At 43.6% G+C, this 24,486-nt stretch overlaps 1 protein-coding gene across 14 annotated transcripts in view; it reads right to left on the reverse strand.

Annotated features, from left to right (window-relative positions):
* USP6NL (USP6 N-terminal like) overlaps nucleotides 1–24,486 on the reverse strand; it is a 200,877-nt gene that overhangs the window by 25,587 nt on the left and 150,804 nt on the right. For 13 of the 14 annotated variants that reach the window (XR_013928899.1, XR_013928900.1, XR_013928901.1 and 10 more), the window contains one exon: nucleotides 1–24,486. This exon is cut by the window's left edge; it is cut by the window's right edge and continues 11,168 nt beyond it. The gene's annotated coding sequence lies outside the window, so the exon portion shown is untranslated. The other variant, XR_013928898.1, reaches the window with a different exon arrangement.

Here is a 24,486-nt window from a genome sequence, read left to right on the forward strand (position 1 = left end):
GATCTTGCTCAGGACAGACCTAGAAAGAACGTCATTTAGAATTATTGCTTGGTTTGGCTCCAGTACTGACAACTGAGGCTCTTTTTCAGTGTGATTCACAACAGTTTTGTAAGAATTTTTGGATAACAAGAAGGAAGAGAGATGCAAAACTTTTTCTCCTGCTACAGCTGACTCTTCAGGAGAGTAACCAAGGCAAAAGTAGTACAGAGAAAGAAAACTTGAAACAAAATGAATTTTTTAAAAGTTGCAGAAATAGTTGTTGGGATTGTTTTTAATGAAAGATGTCATGGCTGCTTTTCCAAAACGTGTTCCTGAAAATGCCTTAAAAACAGGTTTGCAGCTCTAAACACAGCTTTTTAGTCCCTAGAAACTCTTTTCCCAACTATCATTTTCAAAATTCAAAAAGATGGAGAAGGAAACCACCCTGCTCAGCCATTTCAAGAGGAATAATTATTTTTTTCTGCAGAATTTCATATCTGGGACTTTTCCACAAAGCTCCATGTTTCAGACATTCAGCTTGTAGCTCCTGGCTGCTCTGCGAGCCACAAGGTGCTGCCTGGGACAAGCCATTCCCATTTCTTGGTCATGTGAAGATGCAACATCATGAGCCCCTTTCGGCACTTTGCTCCAGCATCCAGAGAAGGGAAAACCTGATAATGGACAATAATCCACAGGCCCAGCACAGAGAAGGAGACAGGACATGCACTGGGACCAGGGAACAAACAGCACAGTGTTTCAGCTGATGGCTTTCCTTGGATCAGGAATATTTTTAATGCACTTGAAAACTGCAATATTTTTTTTTTCATCTGATGGGGTAAAACCCTCAACCTTTCTCCCTTGCCTCAGTGAAATTTTTCTGGAAATGAACATAAAAAGTCCAGTAAACATGTTGAAAATTCTCTGTGTGACTTTTTGTTTTTTGCTGGGGGGGATGTGGTTGAAAGGGAGGTTTAAAAAATAAACTTACCTACTGTCTTTTCAGCTTATGGGTGTCAAGATTACAAAAATCTGAACATCAATGTCACAATCATAACCAAATCCAGAGCAAACATCATTTTTCATATGAACTAACCACATTATTATGCAAATTTTAAAAATGACAGGCTATAGCTATTTAAAGTAAATTATAATGAGAGTTGGGATGGAAATGTTAGGAAAATGCATAGGCAAGCATACAACTTAAGCTTGTAAACTGTATGTGTCGAGTAGAGACTATAAACTATATATTTTAGGTTAACTGAGAGTGAAATGTTCCCTGGAGCAGCTAAGCATTATGAGTTCAATTAGCCATTCACACGTTGAGTCCCTAAATAGATGTCAAATTCCATGTGTATGTGTATGCACATATTATATATAATTATAAAAAATTAACATTTAATTTCATTAAACATTTAATTTCATTAAATAATATGAAATAATACAAATATATCAGTGTGTGCATATATATACACATATCTGTGATTATTTTTTTTAAATATATATGTGTGTGAACATGTACTCACACACACACATCTATATGTGTGGGTGGAAGCCTGCATCTTATGCACATATGACTGATTATATTTTGACATAACAGATTTGCAAAATCGAGTGGCAAAGACCCAAAAAAATGAACGCTGCTGCAAGGACAAATTAGCATATTTTGAGATCCCTGCAGAGGAAATCAAACATCTATACATTTTAGCCTACAATGTCCTGCAACAAAGAGATCGCTCCAGTTGCCTGCAGCCATATTTTTAAATATGAGAAACTAATTAGCAACATCATCAGCATATCTTTATCAAAAATTCTTTATCTTTCCTAGGTTGAAGAATGCTGTGCACAGGGAAAACGTTGACTATAACAACATAATAAGAGATCCTCTGTGGGTTCTTAGTATAGTAATAACAGTGATAACAACAACAACAATAACAGATAAGAGAAGTCTCCCTTTTCCCGTAGTGGTTGGTGACAGATGTCGGAGACCTGATATCAGTTCCTCTTCCTTTGGCCTGGAATAGAAAGATCTTAATTTAACCCCATCCCAGTTTACTTAAAATGTGTGCTGCCTACCTCAGGGTGGGGTATGGAGGCAGCGAGGGCAGAGCGGACCAGCCTTGGTGGAATCGAGAAGAGGTAAGACAAGGTCCCTGGAGCAAACCACCCTCAGGGTTGCACGCTGGGGAGAAGATAGTTGGAAGCTGGGGAATGAAGCTACACCCAGGCACATGGTACAGATGGCCCAGGGGCAACCAGAAAGTCGAAAAGTCAAATCATTTGCGTAGATGCACCTTCAGGCTGGGGGCAGGGGAGGGGGGGCGGGGGGGGGGGAGGCAGGGAATAAAAAAAAAAAAGAAAAAAAGAAAAAAAATAGTAGTTTGCCCTTTCTGTTCACTGTGGTGAAGATGGAGGAGACTCCCATGGTCTGTCCATCAACAGCCCTCACCCTCAGGAAAGTTCATCAGATACCTCTAAAGTGCAGGGGCAGCAAGCTTTGTGTAAATTTCCAAAATCTTTGGTGAAAAGACCTGTCACTATTCAGGTCAGAGAAGTGCAAGCAGGGTGAACACACTCAGAAGAGCAGTTGATTTTAGGTGTTTGCCGCTTGGGTGTTGTCAACTGCCATGATTTTACCAAGAAACTCATAGTAGGTGGTGCTTTTCCTAATAGCTGGCATTCCTTGAGTTGCATGCATGTGTTTCATGTGTCACTGAAAGCTTGAAAATATCAGTCCTGTAGGTACCTCTACCAAAAAAGAAGGCAAAAGCAGCTTTGGTTTTCTTTTTAATCTTCAGTTTTAAGTCATTGTTAGGATTTACAGCAACGAAAAATTTTGCTGGACCTAGTGCCCAATGATGGAGGTTTCCACTGTGGGTTTTAAGGTTTTACATGAGAAACTCACCCCTAAACAGTCCATACCATGAGTTGCAGAAGCGAATGTATTCACTGCTGAAGGGCCAAATTATCCCTGCTGGGACATGGTCCAGGGCAGTGTAGATGGTTGAACCTGAGGCTCCAACAACTGGACTGAGAAACGTCACAGAAGCCTGAAGAATAGTAAAAACATAGAAATATCTCCCAAGGGAATGTGCGTCACTCACTGCCTCTGTCAAGGAAATCGCAGAAAAACTTCAGCTGACATTTATACCCCAGGAGCAACACTACCATGGATGACAAACCCATCACACTGGGGAACAGTGATTGCCGCACCCCCTCAAACAGCATCCTCACTGCTCCAGGCAAAGCAATTTGTACGAGATAAACCACCCCCAGCCCATGCAAATTGCCATGCTTCCTGCAAAAATACTCCTTCCTGAAATCCCCAAATCGGGAACAGCTCCCAGCACTCCCAGGAAGGGGAATAACATGCCCTTGCCCTTCAGCCCCCAAGCTGATAGCCTTCAGGAGAGGGGAACCAAAGCCCCTGAGTTTTTCCACAGAAGACAGCCAATAATTATTGAACAGTCACCTCTGAAATCAGTGAAATGAATGTGGGGTGGGGTGGGTGGGGTGTGTGTGTGGGTACAAAACCCCTTTCTCACTTTGGGAACCACCAGTTACACTGAGTCCTCGAACAGCGCTGCCTGCAGCGTGGCCAGGGACAGTTCAGGGACTCAAGAAAACACAGATTTCTTTGCCAACCCCAGTGGATTTTGACTTCACTGCAGCCCAACAGGTGGCTGAAAGCTGAGTCTGGAAACATGTCTAGTTGCGCGCCAAGGTAGAGGGGCTGCAGGGAGAGCAGGGCTATAAAAGTCACTGGAAACGCATGTAGCATCTGTTTTACCTAAAACGTTTTCACTGTAGATACAATGAAAGTATCCTCCGAGCCCCACGCATTTGGAGATTTTTGTTTGAAAAACAAATGAGGTGGTGGGTCAATGTCAGAGCTCAGCTCTGAGGCGCAGGATTTAAATAACATTGTGTGATATGGGTTCCTGGACACCCACCAGAGCCCACAAATCAGGTCAGCTCTGCTGAAAGTTGAGCTTGGGGCATGGGGCTGGCAGGTATGACACGGGACCTAAGGAAGACCTCTGCTCTTATGGACTGACACCTGCATTTGGTCAAACAAATGAAGCCCTAAGTGCCTGGTCTGCTGTGCTGGTCTCTAGATTGACTTCATCTCCACTGAGAACAGGAGTTTAAAGACTTAAGCATACATATGGAGAGGTACTGTAGGTGACACTTCAGGCTGAATTCCACCCCAAGTGCTAGAACTAAAAGGACAACTCATCTTTTGTTACCCACCTGCTTTGCATTGCAGATGTCCATTTTGCCTATCCCCAAAGATGGGAGAGCAGCCGTAGGGTGTAGACAGACTTCAGCTGGGACGGCCACCAGCCAGCAATCCAACCGATTCCCAAACCAGCCCAGCAACTCCTGAAGTCTCCCAGAGACTGTAGCCAAAGTTGGGACAAAGCTGTGGACTTGCTGATCCAGGACTTTTGGTGAGACCAAAGGATGCCTCTGTTGTGTATAACGGGCCCTGTCAACTGCACAAGTGATTTGCAGTGGCTTTTTCCTAGTGCAATACAGAACCTGAGTGATTTACTCCCCACTGTCACTGCCCTGCTCACCGCAGAGCTCTGGCCTCACGAGCAGCCGAGGGCTCCCCAGTCACCAGCTCAAGGGTTCAGACACAGCCATTTGCAGATCCTCCCAGTTGGGTGTTTGCCAACAGGGCTGTTGAGCACTTGTACAAAAGCAGAGAAGCTATAGTTCTTTCTGGTGAGTCCAACTCGTGCTCTCTATGTGTTGTGGGCATCTGTAGATAATGCTTAAGAAAACATCTGTGAAAGAGCAGAAGGGCTGAGAGGTGCAACATTGCTGAGCTCCATGGGGTAGCGGCAAGGCCTCTGCTGAAACATCACCCAAAATCTTCAGCACTCCCAGGAAGGCTGGACCAGTTAGAGAGAGGTGAGACACATATTTTTAAAAGACAGACAAATTTTCAGAGGCCTAGAGAATACAGTGTGTTGGGAAAGCTTGAAACCTGAAGAAGCACGAACTACCAAGAGACAAGGCGACAGCCTTCTGGCATGTGAAAAGCATGCTGCAAAAAGGCAAGGGACAATCTGTTTTCCATGTCCAGGGCATATAGGACAAGAATTAATGGGATTAAAGTTAAGAAGAGAGAGATTCAGTTTAGATATGACAAAAAACTTTCCAGTGGTTGGGATAACAGAGAGCAGGAATAAATTTTTCTGACAAGGTAGACTCTACATCATTAAAAGCAGATTTTAAACAGATTCTTAAAACAAGTAAAGAAAAAAGCAGCTCTTATGCTGCCAGCATAGCTGGTACTGTCTCATTCCTTCCAGCACTGTAATTCTGTAAGGCAGTGTTCTACCTGTTACAAGCTGTACACACTCTTCTGAAAGCTCGCTTTTACACACGTTGCAGAGACAAAAAAGTGGATGTTTATGTAAGGGAAGACTGCATAAGGAATACTGAGGGGGTTATGGTGCTATAACTTGTAGGTTTTAGAACAATAGTCTGCATTAGTAACTATTTACGGTGTCACGTTATTTACATCGCTTTACACATTGTAATAGTGACTTGCTAGCAAGCTGCCTGGTTCTTTTTCAAGCTGTGAGCTACTAACATTTATTTATCAAAATACTGTCTGTAAGAATGATGCCTAGGTCTGGAAAGAATTTCTTTCAAGTCCCAAGTGGACAAAATTCTGCTCTGAGATTCAGCGAAAAATTTGTAACCGCTTCTGCGTACCCTGTTTCAGCACATAGTTGGTAGGAGTTTACGGTGGCCTTGGGAACGTGGGATCCTTCAGCAACCTGCTCACCTACTCTGGCGCAGTTCTTCACCTTGATAAATCTCACTTCTTTTATACGTAGATTCATGCACACACATATGTATAGACATATTTAAAGTCAACCCCAGCAAGTGGAAACAAAGAATATTATTTGAGATGGGCCTAACAGATTGGATTAAAAAAAATAAATTAAACCAGCAACAAACAGCCCTTGAGTACCCATGTGCCAAGTTTAATCCCCTCGTTAATTAAAAATGGCCACATTATAACCTCTTTCAAAAATTAGGTTTACAGTGGAAATGCCAACTGAACAGACCCTTCACTGTAATGGCCCTGCTGGTGCCTCCAGAACACAATTGCAGAACGGCAAAACATATTGGCACCTCCTGTACATGCAATTGAAATATTCGCTCGGTGCCGTCTCTTCCTGTTAATTGCTGTGCGGAAAGTGGTCCCCGTACAACCTCTTTATCTATCTGCTTCAGAAGCACTGCCTACTGCCACGCGCACTCGAGGGGTACGCTTGGCCAGGCTGTGGGGCTCGAGTGCCAAGCTCAGTGAAGCCGCCGAGTCCGTTCTACCCTCCCCGAAAGCGACAGCTGGATCCCTGCTTGGCTCCCAGGCTAGCATCTTGGCTTGCTTTGCTCTTGGCTGGTGTGGGGCTGTGCAACAGCTTGCACGCCTTGCTGGGCGGGATGCTCGCTGCCACCGTGGCTGCTGGGCTGGCTTAGCAGCCTCTCTTTGCTTGTCAGGAGATGAGTGCTCCCAAGGCCCCCACTTTAACTACGAGCTTTTCCCTTTGGAATACCAGCATTGCAATGCTAAAAACCTCACCTGCTTTGGAAAGTAGTTTGCTTTTCTGTGCATGGCATCCTCTCCTGCCCATTTTCTCTTTTTTTTTTTTGCTTTAAATAGAGAGCTTTATGCAGCAGGTTTGCTTTTAATGAAGAGTTCCTTCAATACCTTGTAGGATGCAACCGCACCCTGATATCAGCTATTAAACCCCATCAGGCTCAGGGTAAACGCGTAAGGCTGTAAAATGGCTTCTGCCTTTGCAGACAGATTCCTCGTACGCATTCTGGACCAGGGGCCAGATCTCCACTGGAGCTGTGCCAGTCCACACCAGCTGTCAGCGCAGCCACAGAAGATCAAGTATTTCTGTTCCACCCCATCTCATCATCACAACTGTCAGTTCAGGCCCCACCACAGAATATTTATTAGCAGTGACAACAGGAAAGAATAGAAATATCAACTCTTTGCTTGACTTTTGCAAAGTCGGTAGGTAAAAAAATCTACAATTCGTCCTCATTGAGTGGTTAAACATGTTGGGAAAGATATGGGGAAAAATCATCACTGGGGCTTAGGGGCAGGTTTGCTTGTTGTTTAACAAAGGATTGGCAAAGGACTTACACTGCATGAAACTTGACATCTCTCTCAAATTCATATACAGATTTGGGAAACGGAGCAACTGGCGAAAGCACCAAAGTACTGGAGTGTCTGTGGGTCTGACCATGAGAAAGTTACAAACCGAAGCGCTAAAGGTTGCTCAGTACTGACAGGCAGTATAAGTCTTTGCATTTACATACCAGCTGTCATCAAGGCTTAACCAAAGTGTTTCCAATTTCTTTTTATTGCATTTTGTATTGTGGTTATGTGTTGGAAATTGAGGCATGGAGCCTGCAAGTCAGGATGGAAAAAAGGTCGAAGACAAATTAAATGAGATGCCAGTGGAATTCAGGTGCTTAAACACACAGAAAGCAATATTTAAAATTCCCTGCTCTGCTGCTGCCTAAACTTAGAGATACCTAAGCACCCAAAGGATAATTCTTCATTAATTGAAAATTCCTTTATTCCTCTCCTCTACAAAGTGCCAAATCATTCACAATCCTCACTGGGGGGCCCTCAGCCCAAGCCCCCACTGAACGGGGCCTCCTCCATCACAGCCAAGCCTTGCCATGCACCCGCACCTCCCCTTCCCTTCAAAATGGGGCCAGCCCCAGGGCAAAAGATGAAGGACTCCTTCTGTCCCTGGCTCTGGACCATGTCTGGTTGGAGAAGCTTCCCAGAACTTCCCATGTTTGGGACAAAAAGGGAGTTAAGGTTGATCTGCACAGTCTGCCCTTGGCCCAGCAACCACCCAACTGACTCATGGCATCATCCTGCTCCCACCTGAAGGACGGTTGGTTCTGGCTCTCATTTGGAGTCCTGAAACCCCAACCAGCAAATGATGAGTAGAGGTCCTTGGGTTTCCTGCTGGGGGGACAAATTTCCAGGTGACCCATGAGGACTCCAGCCCCGGGTGCTCTGCCTACAGCTGGAAAGGTGTGCTGCGCCAGGGGCTCGTGTCAACTGACTTCCTACCCAGGTTTCTATCAAGAACTCCCTTGACTAGGAAGACACCAGTACAGAGAACAAAACCATCTCCTGCTGAACTGATTATATTTACTGCAAAACACAGAAGCAAATGAAATCTCTAATTGAGGAGAAAGCTTTTAATCCCACTCTATGATGCTCACCAGATTGACAAGTGCAGAAATACAAATGGAAGAGTAATTATACAAGACTCATGTCACTGTTCAGATTTTTTTTTTTCAAATGCAAGAAAGAGAAAGAGACCGAAAAGGCCTGGCTTTCCACATCTTTTAGTGCAGACTGATTAGAAGCCGAAGTTCAAGATGTACCAAACTACACAAAAAATCTTTTCCTCTTAGCTGTGGCACAATCATAGCGTTATGGATTGATACAAGTCAAAGGAAAATACAGAAGTAAGAAAACAGCAATTTGGGGCAAAAGTCGTATTTTCATTGTTACAATTCCTATAGCTGTTCGTGGAGGAAGGGGGAAATGAGTATGCCACTTGATCCCAATCATTTTAAAGTTACGGGAGAAATCTCTAAAAATATCCATTACATTTTTTAATTCAGTCAGTAAACAGAAGTGATAGAGAGGACCAAACACTGAAGAGCCTGGCAGCTTCTAGCCACTAAGTATTAGGAAAAAAATACGTCAGGGCGTTGGGTCAGACTTGAGCTCAGCATGAATGCATCTCTTTGAGGGCCCTTCAGGACACGGTACTTTTTAATTGGACTGGTACTTCCAGTTTGAGACCTGAGTATCTGTCACACAAGGCATTTTTTACAAATACAGCATAGACAGGATTTGTCTTGCCTAATTCAAAACATCCACACTGGAGACGTCTGTGCCTTACTGAGCCTCCCGTTCTTTGTAACTGCAAAGAGAAACAGGCACTTTTACAGCATGCTCAGCTGACCTATTTTAGATATCAGCTTTAGGGCAAGATGAATCATGCCTTGAATGTGCCAGTTTCCCTGCGGTGCCAAAGCAAGACTAGACAACCAGTTTATTTGCTCAGATGAATCCCATGTGGCTGGGGCTGATAGACTTGTGCTACCATCTGGCTGAATGTGAATTGTCTCTGGTCCCAAGTCTTACATCACCCTATGGAGAGTCCTCCGAATTGGAGATACTGTCTTGAGTAGTTATGCACTAATTCCATGATACACCAGCAGAGCTGTCTTGCACCCAGACAACTAAAAAATTAGGTGGGGGAAATCAGCTCTACTTATATCTACTCATTCACATACCCTCAACACAGTAAAGAAACCATCACTGCTTCGGTGTTGCTGTGAGAAGGGCCACGGGAAGCAGAAGAAACAGTAGATGCAGAAGCAACTTGCCCAAAGTCATACTGGAAGCACAAGGAATGTAGGACTGGAAGCCAGTTCCTTCAGCCCCCTTGCTGCCCAGTTCAGTATTCATCAGTGGGAAGTCTGACCACTTCTTCTAAACACTTCCATTACCTCTGGAAAGCCATCACCCTCCTTGGGAAATCTGGCCCTTTGTGCTTTAAGAGCAGACCAGCTATGAGATGTATTCAGGAGCCTCCAGACCTCTTGTCCTTCTTGGAACAATTGCAGCAGCAGTGCGTGGTCTGCAGTAAGGGAGTGTAGCTCTGCCTTGGTGGGTCCTTGGAGATGAGTTGGAAAAGCAGCAACTGTCCCCAGATACCATCAGTGCTGCCGTAACAGTACAGTGCTGACAATTACCATGGTCTGCTAATGAATCTGGATGGCTTCCTTTGAGAAACAAATCACCTTAAACTTAAGCTGTCCCCAGAGATGTCATGAAGTCTCAATCAAACAATGGCAGATTCAGCCTAATTCCAACAATGCTGGTATGGATCTGTAGTGGGAATCATTTGCATTTTCAGGTTTTGTTTCTTGGTGGATGCATATTAATGCCCCAGATAGCAGTATCAAGAAAATAATTTACATTCTAGTCCTTCCTCCTTTGGTGAGGACTTTTTCTGAAAGACAGCTTTACAGGTAAAGATTCAGATTGTACAGGGACACTGAATATTGAACAGGAGCTTTCCTTCCAAATTTTGTTTCCAGCAAGGCTTAAGAAAGATAACAAGAGTTTTATATGTCTGATTAAAAAGTCAACGCTCCGAACTGTGTGTATGTAGGGTTTTGGCATGATTTCTGTTATGGTCACGATCAGCTGCTTGCCCATTCCAGCTGCTAAAGCACAGTAGACAAGACTTGAATTCCAAATATTATTCTCATCACCATGGTATCCCCAAAGGTAATTAAAGAAGTTTGAGGCTCTGACTCCAAAGGCCAGGTCCATAAATAATTTCAGCTCTCACAATCAGGTGACATTGTGTTTTGTTCTGAGACTTTTGTACCACAGGGAGTGAATCCAGAAGCTGCCTTGCCTCCACCAGACAGGGAGAGATCAGGGCACTCCAGAGAGGGAATGGAAAATACCTCCACAACCCACCCCCACCACCAGAGCAGAAAGTCATGTCAGGCCAAGCTCAGAGAAGATGCTGCACACAGGGACACATCTGCAATCTCACCTTTCTTGGAGGCTCCTCACCCAGGCTTTCAGGGAAGCCGTTCCATCTCCTCAGGGTCTTTGGACAGAACGGTCCTTCTCTGCTGAATGTCAATGTTAAAACCTATGTTAAACACAAACAACCCACACACAAACAAGAGAAGGTGGCTTTTTGGTCACTCCCTCTTTCACCTCCCAAATTCCCAGAGCTTTAACTGAGATGGCACAAAGCAAAGACCCTTTGCTATGCTGAACATTTGGGTCAATATTCCCATGAACATCCCAAATTCCCACATAATTTCTAGACAGCAGCTCAAACAAAATGAAGCCCCTCTTCCAGGTGATGGCAGAGGAAGACCTGAACCCCTTAAGGATGAGAGATGTGAACCACACTTGTATACACTTCCATGTTTTCAGAGAGGGAAATCCCACTACTTACTTTAGGCAGCCTAATCTTGCCACTGCCTGTTAGGTTTGCTCTGAGATAACTCAAAGGATTTACCTTGTCTTTAATCCTCCATCCCATGATAAAAAAAAAAAAATAACCAGGACATCACACTGCAGCTTTTCATGCTTTTACTCAATGTACAAAAGCATGATTGGTGAGACTGAAGAGCAGCAAATCTGTAGGTATAGAGGACACAAGCAATGCAAGGAGACACATAATCAAAGAAAGAACCTCAGGAACTGGGTGGTGGTTAGAGACAGGTATTGTGTGCTGTCATATTATATTTTACTTGCTTTAGCCTCGCATTTCACTTTAAACTACTCGGTCCCTTCTGGACACCAACCTTCTTGCCTTGCATGCAAGCATGGCTAACATCTAGCTCCATTAGTTTTCTTTTGGGGGCAGGGACAGAAGAGCAATTAATAGAGATTTTTCAAAGTCATTACAAGAAGAAACAGCAGAAGTTTGTCTTGAGATAGGAACAGGAAGCTCTGGGGCCTGACCTGTTTTTCAGGTCCTGCAATAGCTCATAGATGACTGTAAGACCAGTCCCTTGGAAAGTTACCATCTCCTGCATAAGTAGTAAATGATTGGCTTTGCCCAAGGAGCAAGTGTTCACCCTAGATCTTCATCCTGCAAAAAATATCAATAAACAGCTTTTCACATGTAATTCTATGTACTTTTAAAGCTGGCACAGAGGCACAGGAACGGTATTATTCAATTGCACGTTTACTCCCTTCTAGATCCTGTAGTTCCAAGTTTTTTGTCTGCTCCAAGGCTGAGTTCCTGGTGACCCATCTCAGGTGTTTTGTCAGTTCTAAACATAGTCAATTAATTGCCATCTGAGGAAGATTTTGTCAAGCCAGCTTCTCAGTCGTGAACATCTCTTTTGAAATTACAACACTAAATGATGCCGTTTGCCATATTGTAAAAGCTATGAATGAAAAAGAGAATAAGACACTAGGAAGAAGAGACAGATACTTTTCCTTCAAGTTCTCTTCCATCCCTGCCACCTTCCATCAAACAGAAAGCCGTTTCCAAGAGCCTCTTGAAATGAAGACTCTAATAGTCAATCACAAAAAGATTAGCCTTTGACTGTACTTCATTCTGTGCACAGTAATACAATCAGCATAGGAAATATTATTCAGTAACAGGTTAGGGAGAGGATGGAAAACCAGGTGGTGCTGGAGACCTAAATTATAAAGGCTTATTTTCCATGAAGCATGACTTTTATTTGCTTCTAACTTTAGGGAGTAGCAATGCTGGAGATGAAATACACAGCATGAGATGCTCAGCCATATACTTGAGGGCAGGTGTGCTGCTGAGTCACTGCTTACAGCACTCCCATCATGCTGAGCTTGGGCTGACCTGTGAAAAGGATACAGGAAAACTGGGATTACTTTTGAGAAGTTAATTCAGAACTAAAGCAGCCTGCACATACCATGCCCAAGGTGCCACTGAATGCATGAGGAACTGCAGGAGACCTGGACAGAGTGTGGACACTCAAACACAGAAGTGCAACCCACAAAACATTTATCACCTGCGGCTCCTGAAGGGCCATAATCACACTATTTTTGCCACTGTAATTACCCAGCTATCTGGAGTTTTGTTCCTGCACTCAGAAATGCTGTCATCTCAGCAGGACTGTGTAGATTAGCATCTATGTCATGTACGTGCCCATTGGGATCCGCAAATTAGGTCTTTCTGTGCTTAAGCTCCCTGAGCAGTCTTAGCTTTTTCTTAGGTATGAAGCACAGGGGAGGGCGTTTTGCAGAGATTTTCTCTCATGACCTAGAGGCTCAGGCATCTCTTTCAGAGTGGGAGATAGGACATGCCACCTGCCCTCCCAAAACTGCCTCAGCACGGGAGGAAGGATGAAGACATAGAGAGAAAGAGTGCAAGATTGTGCAGCCCACTGATAAAAGCTCCAACCCTGACCAGAGGACTTGGGCTTCCCAGGTTCTTTACAGGAACCACATCTGCATTTTGCATGACTTTCAGTAAGCCACACACTGATCCTGCACCTTTGCTGCCTCAGCAGTAGAAGAGACATCTGATTTCCCACAACATAAGCTGCCCTCATAAGAGAAATACATTATATTTTTGTGACATGCACTGTCACATGCTCTCTCAAAGCTAGGATAAACCGGAGTTCATGGCTTTGGAAAACAGAACTGATGACGAGCATCATTAAATCTCCAAGCAACTTTTTCCCCCCCGAGACGTCCTTCCTGAAACCACAGAGGACATTTGAGGTATACACGTGTCACCGTTACTTACATCAGTAATCTAGCAGACAAGACCGTGGGATTGACATGATGGCCACAGGGCCTGAATTTAGGTCACATACGAAATGAATTAAAAGCTTCTCCTTATCTCAGTGCAACATCTCTCCCTCACCCACACCCTTGTCTGGCACAAAGACAAGGAAAACTAACCCGCTGCTTGTCAAGCAATTTCTAAGCACAACAGCTCCTAAATCAAGGTACCAGACCACATTAAATTGCTCTAGCCACAACAGCAAGGCTCTGAATTGTGTTTGTCCCTGTGTAGTTGCTGCTACAGATCTCAATGACAAAGATCTGCCTGAGAGCTTATCTGGGGAAAAAAAACAAACACAAAAACAAACCAACCAACAACAACAACAACAAAAAAGCTCCAAACCCACAACAAACAAAACCCATCTACAAGCGAAATTTGGACTAAACCTAGGTCATTGGTTTGTATCAGATCAAACGCCCTTTGGTGCCTCTGCCTGGCTCATGCTCCCCACCTTCACCTCCTCTTCTACAGAGAGAACGCTGCAGCACAGATGGCTTTAGAACAATAGACTGCAAGCAGAGACCACCACCCAGGAGCGCCAGTTGAGCCCTCCCCTAGGAAAAGCGCTCCCTCATTCCCCTTTTTAAGTGATTTATGGTCTTATAAAGCAGACACCCCACACTGCCCAGATTTGCATGCGCTCATTACTGAAGCCCAGACAGAAACCTGCAACCAACACCAAGGCACACATCCCCACCTGAAACCAAGGCATGTTTGAGTCTTCTTCTCGGGGCTGAAAGCCAGCAGACAAAAGGGTTTTCTGGTGTTTGGGGAGTACTTTTACAGAACAGGGTGGACGAAACCTGAGCCTGAGAGCTAAAGGAGCCCAAATCCTTCAGTACTCAGTTCTTAGGTGCCTGAAGAGACAGACAGCAAACCTGGCAAGAGGAGACTGGGGTGCTGACAGAAGAGGTCTGGAGCTTTAATGAGCAACATTTCTTGTGTCTGATTCTGCCTGGGCACCTAAGAACTGATTCTCTATACTTAATATGTAAATAAATACAGTACCACGAAAGCCAACAACCTCCTGGGGTTTCTCTCCTGACTCAGCTTTGCAAAACCACATTTTTGGCCAATTGTTCTGATGAAGACCGACAGCAACACACTTTGCTGTGCACCTCAGAAAAAAAAAAAGTGTGACCCCTTTGTGAAACCTCCTGCTTTTCACAGGGCTGGTGGAGTCCCAGCTCCCCCCCTCTGAGGGCTGGCAAGCTCACGTGAATGAGGCAGGGCAGAAATAAAGCAGAGGTTAAAATTACTGTGCAACAGTACATGTATACTCTGGTGTGTAAGGAGAATGAGATTAAATCAGGGGGCGGGGGGCAGAGGGAAAGGGGAGCTCCTGTTTGGGTTTGTATCTTGTATTTTTTATTTTCTTTTGTTCTCAAAGAACTTTTACAAAGGTTGCCAACAGAGGCAGTAGCACGTAGGGGCGTGTGTACAGAGGTATACAGTAGTAGACCATATAGAACATGGGGAGACTGGAGGATGTGGTATTCTACCTAAAGACATCTGCTTTCGAAAGTGAGAGGCTGCATGTTAGAAGCAAGCGGGCAGTGAAGCGTCTGTGTTGGTGTGTGCCTGTATGGAGGTAGGAAGAGGTGCTGGACACCCAGAGACACCAAGGGTGGCAGGCCAAGATCAAGTAGGAGGAAGGAAAGATTGCCAGGGAGGTGAGCTGCTGAGACCTCCAGTCCCCAGCTTTGCTTCTGCAAGAATGTAAAGCCAGGTCATGGTGGTCAGGGCAGGCATGCAGACGACACTTAAATGAAGCATTTCTCCTCTCCCCAGCATTTTAGAGTCTATTAGACCATGGATTACGACAGCCAATTTAGGCATGCCTTCCATTGCACTTTAGTCTGTTCCATAATTGCTGCAAGATAAAATTTGGCTTTAAACTCATCATTTTTCATCCCAGGGACAAAGCCTGTTTTCATCTAGTGTGCCAGGACATTCTATGAGATTAAAATTATGTTTCTTGCAAGATTGTCAAAATCCTGCCTTCAAGGATCTCTTTCTAATTGTTTTCGGGGGCTGCCAGCCTTGCAGGGCATAGTGCTGACTTCAGAAGATGTGGGGTGGAAAAGTCTTTTAAAAAAAGATCTTTAAAAATCAGAGGAAGAGAGGCGGCTATTTAATTCCATACAGAAACACACTTCTTCCTGCCAAGCAGCAGTGGGAGCACAGGCCTTGGAGTTCACGGTTCAAGAGTGCAATCATTTGACATGCAGTCATTGCCAGGAGGGAGAAGGAGGGGAGGCCAACCCAGGCAGAGGCTCCGTGACCGACCTTCCAAGAGAAAATCCCCATTTGCAGAGCTATCCTTCAGGGACCTGGCTCCACAGATGTTCATTGCATTCACCTTCACCTGGGCAATCAGAAAATAGCAATAACTAAGGTATCAAGGTTGAAAAATTTGGCCTTAAGCTTAGAAGGTTGGGGAAAGGAAAAAAGGGGCTATTCCCCACCCAACAACTGCTCAAAGAGCCCTCATCATGAATGGCACTTGGATTCTGGAAGAAGGTTTAAAACTTTCATTTTTCGGTCTCAATATTTAATTAGGACACTTAAAAATGCCGAGGAGCAAAATGACAACAACAACAAAACACAAACACACCCCACCCCGGGATTAGTCTGATGCTTGGCATTGAAAAAGCCACCAAATGACAGACTGTACTGCAGTAATTCATGTTTGTGACATTACACTGATTGGGTTTTAATGCTCTCACCAATAAATTACCACCAGTCAAACAAAGCACTCCGAGGAGGCAGACGGACAGAAAGGAATATTCAAGGTTCTTGATTATTTATCAGTTGGCTGAAACATTCAGAGAGCAAAGAGAGCGTTATATATCCTACCCAATGAATCACCTCACAGCAAATGATTTCATGTTCACATAAAATGAAGTTTCCACTAAGGGCTGGAGGGAAAGGATGCGCAAACAGCTTGACTTGGCCAAGGTAGCATTAAGAGGCCAAAAGTTGTTGAAGCCAATAATAAACTGATGATTTCAGCCAAGCCTTGTGTGACACAAAGAGGCTTCAGCAACGCAGGCAGCAAACTCACAGCCCCAAAAGCCACACCAAGGATGCTTTGTTAGAGGGAACCTATCAGGATAAATGCATTTCCAATTTCAGTGCTACCATCTTTAATTAAAATCAAGGATATTTAAACCACCTAATTTATTCTTCCCTCCTTGCCCTGTACTTTTTTCAGGGTGCTTTGTGCAGCCACCTCAGCAGCTTAAAGAGTTTGCCTTTCATGAGCTCACATTTTTTGGCTCTCCCATGCTGTGCAAGTGCTGCACCACGAAAAGACCGTGCTGGAGAACAGCTGAACAGAGCTTTGTCTCAAATGACATTTTAAACCATTCAGGAAACACTGATTCCAACTAGGTTTTCCCAGTAGTTTTTAAAATAAAATAAAATAAATGTTTCTGCCACAAATCGCTTGTGCTCATCCGTTAGTAGATAATAAGTCCAAAGTGTGATGATTACCTTGTAAGTGCAGTGTGATTGGAAGCACCAGGTTGGTAGCAAAAGACAGCAATAGGAGGCAACATACGCAACTAATGTTTCTAAGAAACCAATCTGAAAGGCTTGTAAGCTGTTACAGTATGTATTTTTTCCCCTCTATTACCAAATTCACTTTGCCTTACAAATTAATTCTGAAGAGCACTGTAGACTTGATGCTGGCTTTTTTGCAAAGCCATTCTGAAAACCATTTCATACAAGGCGAAAAAGACACTTAACCAAAATTATAAGGGTCCTGCATGCGATAGCACCTTTCACGTTGATGCAGCCTCTCAAGGTTGGATTCGGTCTGTTCTCGAACACAAAGTATGCAATAATTTCTGCATGAGCCATGGAAGATAAGGACCCCTGCAGTTCTAAATTGCCATCGTGCTGGACTGCATGCAAGTGATAATTTAGCAGTAGCATTTTGGGATAGAAAATCACTGTGTATTTTACTCTCTTGTAACCTTCTCTTCATCCTGAACTGTCTTTCGTATAAAAATTTGAAAGATTTTCCCTAGACTGTTTATCTTTTATTAAAGTTAGACAAAGCCTGAATCACCCTGTAAGTTTGGTAAATATTTTGCTACAGATTCCTTTTTAAATAAACATTTTATTCAAGATCCCAGTGCACAGTGCTAAAGCAGGATATGCTGCTGCAATTCGTCACATTTCTACCCAAATATCACACTACATCTGTGATGTTGCTGCGTCACCTAATGTTAGCAAGTGCGATTTATAGGCAAGAAATGGTGAGAGAAAGAACGTGCTGAAATAACTTGCCCATAGCAATATGCAGAGAAAGCCAGTGCCAGGGCTGGGACTCAGAGCTCGATTGATTTCTGATATCCAGCCCCCTGCATATTTCACTAGGTCACGGTGGCAAGATTTAAATATGGGACTAATTGGATGTTCATATAGGAACTGCTGTGTTTTTGGTCCAGCTTGATGCAAAGTTGGAGAGGGAGAAGGGTACAGAGAAGAAACTGGGGTCTCTGAAGGAAAATCCAGGAGGAAAAAAAAAAAAAAAAAAAAAAAAAAGGTGGAAGAGAAAGCTGTTCTGTCTCTGTCCCGTTACCTCCATAGCAGGTTAATTCTGGATGACAATTTAAATGTCAAACACAGTCTATTTCACTAGGGAAAATAAACGATCTCCTCAAACCCCTGGTGACGCAGGCGAGAACAGAGAGCACCTTAGGCTCCTGGGGGCTGCTGTGAAGCAGCGTGCTGAGCGCCCTGAGAGCTGCAGAACTGCCTTCGGCGGTGGGGCTGCCTCCGGAGGGCTGTGACCACTCACCCGGGGGTCATCCTTGAGTTACCATGAATAATTATAAGCAAAAATACATGATAATGAATATAAATGCTAGGGTGAATATCTCCGATGGAGAAGACTCACAAATCTGTGAAAAAAACAAAACCAAGCAGTCCAGGGGAATTACAGCTTCCTCCTTTCCTGGCTTGTCCACGACATTCCGCGCAATAGCTTTCCTTCTATTTATTGGGCAGATGGTTTTAAGCCCTACCTGCTTTTGCTTTCCTCTAGCTCCTGAAGGGAGCGGCGCTGCTGTTATGCTTGCTGGGAAGATGCTGGCCATGAGCAGCGTGCCTTACTAAGCAGCCTGTGGCACATCACACAGCTCCACCGAGCCACTCCGGTTTTGCCGTGCGTGTAAGCAGGCGTACTACAAATATTCACATTCCTCCCCACTGGAAAGCCAGAACCAGCTTTAGACTCCTGGGGATCTCTGTCATTTTGCCAGTAGAGGAGAGGACTTGCATTGCTAGCTACCCTGACAGTATGGCTTGTCCCTGAGGATGGATCCTGAAGCAACTGCCCAGGTTATTGTCCCTTACCTTGGCAGTATTAAAGCATGCTCTTTTCCTAGGACTTTCTCCTGCCAGATAGCAAATGCCAGGAGCTTGGGGTAGTATGAAGCTTCAAATGTTTTGTAGTCTCCAAAGCAAGCAGTTCTTCCTCAACCACGTGGTATTCTTCAACCTCTGATCAGTTTATACAGGACATCTGACATCCCTGGGACTCTTGGAAGATGTCAGGAACGTTTCAACACCGTAAGATCTGCAGCAACACCTGCTTTTCCTCCTATGCCATAAATGCCACACATTCTCCATCTGCTCCCATCTTCGGGACCTCTGGGAACTGGGCTGTCTACCAGGTACTTCCGAAGGAGTGTGGTGGGGAAAAGGTGGTGTGTGAATGGAGGTCAAGTCAATGCAACCACCTGCTCTCAAAGTGGGTTGCTATTGATTCCTAATGGTTTAATTTCCCAGTAACTAAATTATCACCCAGTCTTTCTAACAGAGCATCTAGACAAGCTCTTTCAAAAAAACCCCAAACCCCCCAAATTACCTTTTTATGGACTGCCCCATGGAAATATTTGCTTGTCAGAGTTCATTCAGGAGCAGGGACAAACCACAGTTGTTCCCATCAGCAAAGGTGAAGGCTGCTCAGGTCTATGAACCCTATTCCAGTTCTGCAGTCCCCATTCAGAATGGGATTATTGAGCTTGGTAATATTTAAGGTTAGGGTTAAAAATTAAAATCCTCTGTCTGTCTGTCCCCTCCCTCCCCCCCTCCCCCCCCAAAAAAAAAAAAAAAAAAAAACCAACCCAAAAAACCCAAACCCAACAGGAAAAACTGAACCAACCAAACCAACCCAACCACCACTCCAGTAACTGACCAAAAGAAAGAAAAAACAGTCCCTTGGGGGTGGGGTGGGGGGAAAAGTTTTTAGTGTTTGCTTTTGTGGCCACAGAATTATTTTTTTTTCTTTCAATTCATCCCGCCAAATATATCCAGCAAAATTATTTCTGGAAAACTTCTGACCAAAACCTGTTTTTGTGGGGTTTAAAACCCACAAACTGTTCAGAATTACCACCCAGTGCTACCAGGAGAGACACGTAACCTGAAAGCAAGGGAATGCTTTGTGTCCTTTTCTATGTCACCGCTCCAGGTGTTTTGCCTGTGCTCAGCCAGGCTGCACTGATCCTGTGTTGGCAACAGGGCTGGAAACTCTGGAGACACCAGTGGGGACATCCAGTTCTTCCAGATCCCTCATGTTCAGAAAGATGCTTTCTGAAGGAGGGATCTGTTTATGGAAATGTAAATCCCTTGGCTGGGCTCTGAAATGACTTCAAGTAGTTAAGCAGCTACTGACCAAAGTCATTACAAATCTTGCTCATCTTCACAGGGTCATTTGGAGATGAGTAGATACAACTCGCCTTTGGGCTGTCACCAAAGCAATATTAATAATTATGAAAAATAATGTATGCTTTGGACGATGTAGCAAATCTACAATGCCATGTCTGGAATTAGCCTTTCCTTGGTGACAAATTCTAAATAACAAACATTCATAATACAAGTCTATGAACTATGGACTGTAAAAGATAATAAATCCTTCGGCCATATGAGGAGGAAAGGAAAAGCTTCCCAGTACAAATATTGTTTATTCTGCCTGTACATTAAAATGGCAAGCTGAGACAGCTCTGGTTAGCAAATACAATGAAACCTTTTACAGAAAGGCAAAATCCCAGTATATAATGCAGGGCATTTTTGTGACAATACGGAAAGGTCAAACACTCACACAACCCAATTGGTGGAAACGCTTATAGGATTGTTCCCAGAACCAGGAAAAGAGGAAAGAACAAGTGCCTACATCCAAGCACAGGGCTGGAACTGCGTATGGGTGACCGTGACAGTGAAAAGAGGTGAGTAAGCACCTTCAGCCCTGCTCAGCTAGAGGGATGAATGCCGGGGAGGGTCTAGAGCAGAGGTCCTCAAACTACAGCCCACGAGCCAGATACGGCCCCCCAGGGTCCTCAATCCGGCCCCCGGTATTTACAGAACCCCCCCGACCCCCCCGCCAGGGTTTGGGTGGGGAAACCAAGCAGCCGCAGATGACTGCCTGCCACTTCATCCACACGCCGGCCCCCAGTTTAAAAAGTTTGAGGACCCCTGGTCTAGAGACACCAGCAGGTGACACACCGATGACTGTAGCATGCACTGAAATACTGGTGAGGGTTAAAGGTCCTCACACATGCCATCACCCCTGGTACAGAAGCACACGATGCTTTCATGAGCGGTTGCTGCTAGCACTGTTGTCTACAAGCAGCTTCACAGCTCTGGAGGAGGGTGTCAATAAGCCCAGCAATTATTATGTAAAATGGTTCAGATAAATGCTAGCTGAGCCTTACAGTAATCCACCTCGTGTTTTAAAAACATTTACACCTGTAATAAGCAAATAATAGATAACTTTTTCTAATATCTAGGCAAAGAAATAGATACTTTTTTCTAGTATCTCATATATAAGACTTCCTAGCACTACTTTGCCAGCCAGAATCATCATCTACCCAAATTCACAAAGCTGGGTAGGTAGGAAATATTTTTAGTACTGTTTGCCTCTCAAAATCATCATCAAGTTTTAATTCAGCTCCTCGTGGGCAAGTGTCCCCCTCCAGGGCTAGGTCCTCTGAGACATTCAGACTCCCAGGTGTTTCAGTACTCGGTGTTGTAAGTAGTCGAGGACTATCATCTGTAACACACAACCCAGCGCTGTGAGACAACAGGGCACATTATTTGCTAAAAATTGGACTATAATGTAGAGAAAGGAAAGGTAATCTATCACCAGCAAACACTGCTGGACATAGAAATGTTAAGTTTCATGGCATGTGAAATCAAGGCACAGTTTGATTAGATTAAATTCCCCTGAGTAAATAATTTATCAATAAATGAGTATGGGCCTCGGTGCTGGGAATTGTGACTTGGTGCGATTCACTGTGTGGTAGCAGCCATGTGGTCAACACAAGCTTGTTGAGAATTTTTAAAGGGCAAATTTTTCAAAGCATAAGGAAATCATTGGCACACCTAACTGGGAACATTACACTGGGAGTGGGAGATACAGAACAGCAAATTGTTCAAGGTCTTCCACCTGACAGCAAAAAAACCACCCAAAACCAACCCAGCAGACATGTAAAATTTATACCCTGCAAAAATTTCATCTAGTTAAAAGGAATAAATACTTCAGTAAAAAAAAATTATAAAAGGCAGAGCAGGAAATGGCAAAGAGTTTCAATCAGATTGAAAATATAGGCAAGTAATAATGGAGACTTACAGAATTCAACAAAAACTTTATAAACTTCAAGAATTAAGCATAATAAAGAAGGCAACTTGAAACAAAGAAATCCCAAGTGTCAGGTACAGCTCTGTTTGATGTTAGCGTTCAAATTACAAACACTGATATAAAAAGGCAACTTTACACAACTGTGTTAGTGGGAGACAGGAGTCAGTGGGGCTTTTTCCAGCAGATTCCCCCAAGGACTGACTCTGGGTTCAATATTATTTAATATTTTGTCAGTGTTCTACATGTTCATAAAAAAAATATCTCTGTGGATCACAAATAGATGGGATGGTAACAAATGATCAGAATTTAGTTTTCTAAAATACACTGGTTTGGATGTTTGGTTTGGTATTTTTTAAGGATCAAAATATAAGCAAATCAACTCAAACATAACAAAATGCAAGGAAATCCTTCTGGGAACCAGGAAGAGTGACTTTGGAATTTTGTCAACAAAGAATTAGAGCCCAAAGCATTAGGAATTCTATTCCATCATAGGGATCTCCATTCAACTGATCTTTTCTCAGGGAACAAGAGTTTAGTTTCACAGGTGCTTTGTATTAACACACTTACCGACCCAAAGGATTTGAGTTTGGGATTAAAAAAATAAAGTACTAAAGACCTGAGATATGTAGCACAAACTCACCAGTCTAACAGCCATTCGTTACATTTCCAAGCAAAGAAGTTTGCAGATACATGACAGCAAATGTCCAAGGTCAAGGACAAGTAAGGGCTTGACTGCATCAAAAGCAGTCCGGGAGCCTGCACGGAGCTGCTCCCCAGGAGCTCTGCACAGGCACTCTCAAGGCATACAAACACTTTACTCTCTTCTAAAACATTTACACACTGGTATGAAAAGCACGTGCACATCCCTCAATTTTGCAAATCACAGAACTAACAATGAACTCATGAAGTTCACAGCAAAAACATATCACTCATTTGTCCTTCTGTTTTAACGAAGGAGTAAACCACCACATACTTACCTGCACATGGAGAGCAGCTCTTTGGAAGGTAATGCATTTGCAAATCTGCTCTCCACTCTGGGACTTTATTCTCAATACAATATTTAAGTGCTTCAGCTGTAAGTTTTAAGATGAGTCAACCAGAAGCAGAGAAACGGGAGATGTCTAAGTTCCCTTGATTTGTTTCCATGTTTATAGTCAACTAACGGATATATTCTTGAAAGTTTTTATTACCCATATACCCCCACATCTCATATCGCTGAGAAAAAAACCCCGCAACTAAGGCAGGTCAGTAATTTCTACGTATGCATGTATAATGGACACACACAGCCAGATCCTGCCTGTCTAGTGGCGAGTGATGACCTTACTCGGCAACTTAAGTCACAAACACAGATTGTACCTTGGTACCTTGTACAACAACTGTCCACGACTATGTTTAATTATCAATAAAAAAATTCCTTCAGTCTCAGAGGCCAGAGACTTGTTCAGACTTTGTGTTCAGAGATGTTGCTGAGTGCTTTTTTAATTATTGTTATTTCTCTGAAAGAAGCCTGAGTGAAGAAGTGTCACTTTCATAGGAGGTCTGGGTCCTCCATCTTCCAAAAGCCTTTGTTGGCATCTTCGTCCTTGATTTCAATGCTCCTTTATAACTCAGACCTCTGAACCAAAGCTGTAAAGAACTTTCAGAGATATAATAAGTTTCTTGAAGTTTGTTAGAATTAATACAATTCATTTCCCTTCTGCTACATTTTTGCATTGTACTGCCACTTCAAACACAGAGCCCACTTAGCTGCTTCTGGAAGACTTCAGATGTCAAGGCTACGAGGTTTTTGAGCCTCTTGGAGCAGTTACAATAAAAAACTAATTTCAAATACATGCTTTTAAACAACATCTTTATAGAAAAAAGCCTCCTATAAAAGTAAAAAAAATGTTTTTCAAGGTGAATTAATAAATGTGTTGCAGAGCGACAGGTTCACCTATCTTGAAGAGACGAAAACATTTGGTATCACGCACAGAAACTCAGAGAGAACCAACACTGAGTTCAGTACTTCTGAACAGACATAAAAGCATCATCTCACATCTGTGTATGCGAAAAAACCTCAGAATGAAATTAAAGATTAAAGAAATGTAATTTGAAAGAAAAATGGAAATCAGACGCGGGAAGAGTTGTTTGTACAGTGCCAACCCTGCATGAAATGCATTACTAACAGGTATGAAGACCTCCTCAAAGCTTTTCATCTCAGGCACCAAACATGCAAAAACTGATGGGTTTTTCACTTTGCTTATGAAAAATCCTCTCACACAAGTATTCCAGTTCTGCTGAGCTCAGTGGGCTCGTGCATTCTGCGTTTAGTCTTGGAGGACTGAACTTCTGCCATGGAAGGCTTTTCTTTCCAGGACAGAAAGACCTCCAGCCCCAAGCAAGCACAAACTAAATAGTAGGAAAGCTTGGGAGGTATCAGGCAAGAGCAGCCATCCAAATCTGCAC

Source organism: Falco punctatus, assembly GCF_963210335.1.
Source record: "Falco punctatus genome assembly, chromosome: 6".
Classification (NCBI taxonomy): Eukaryota; Metazoa; Chordata; class Aves; order Falconiformes; family Falconidae; genus Falco; species Falco punctatus.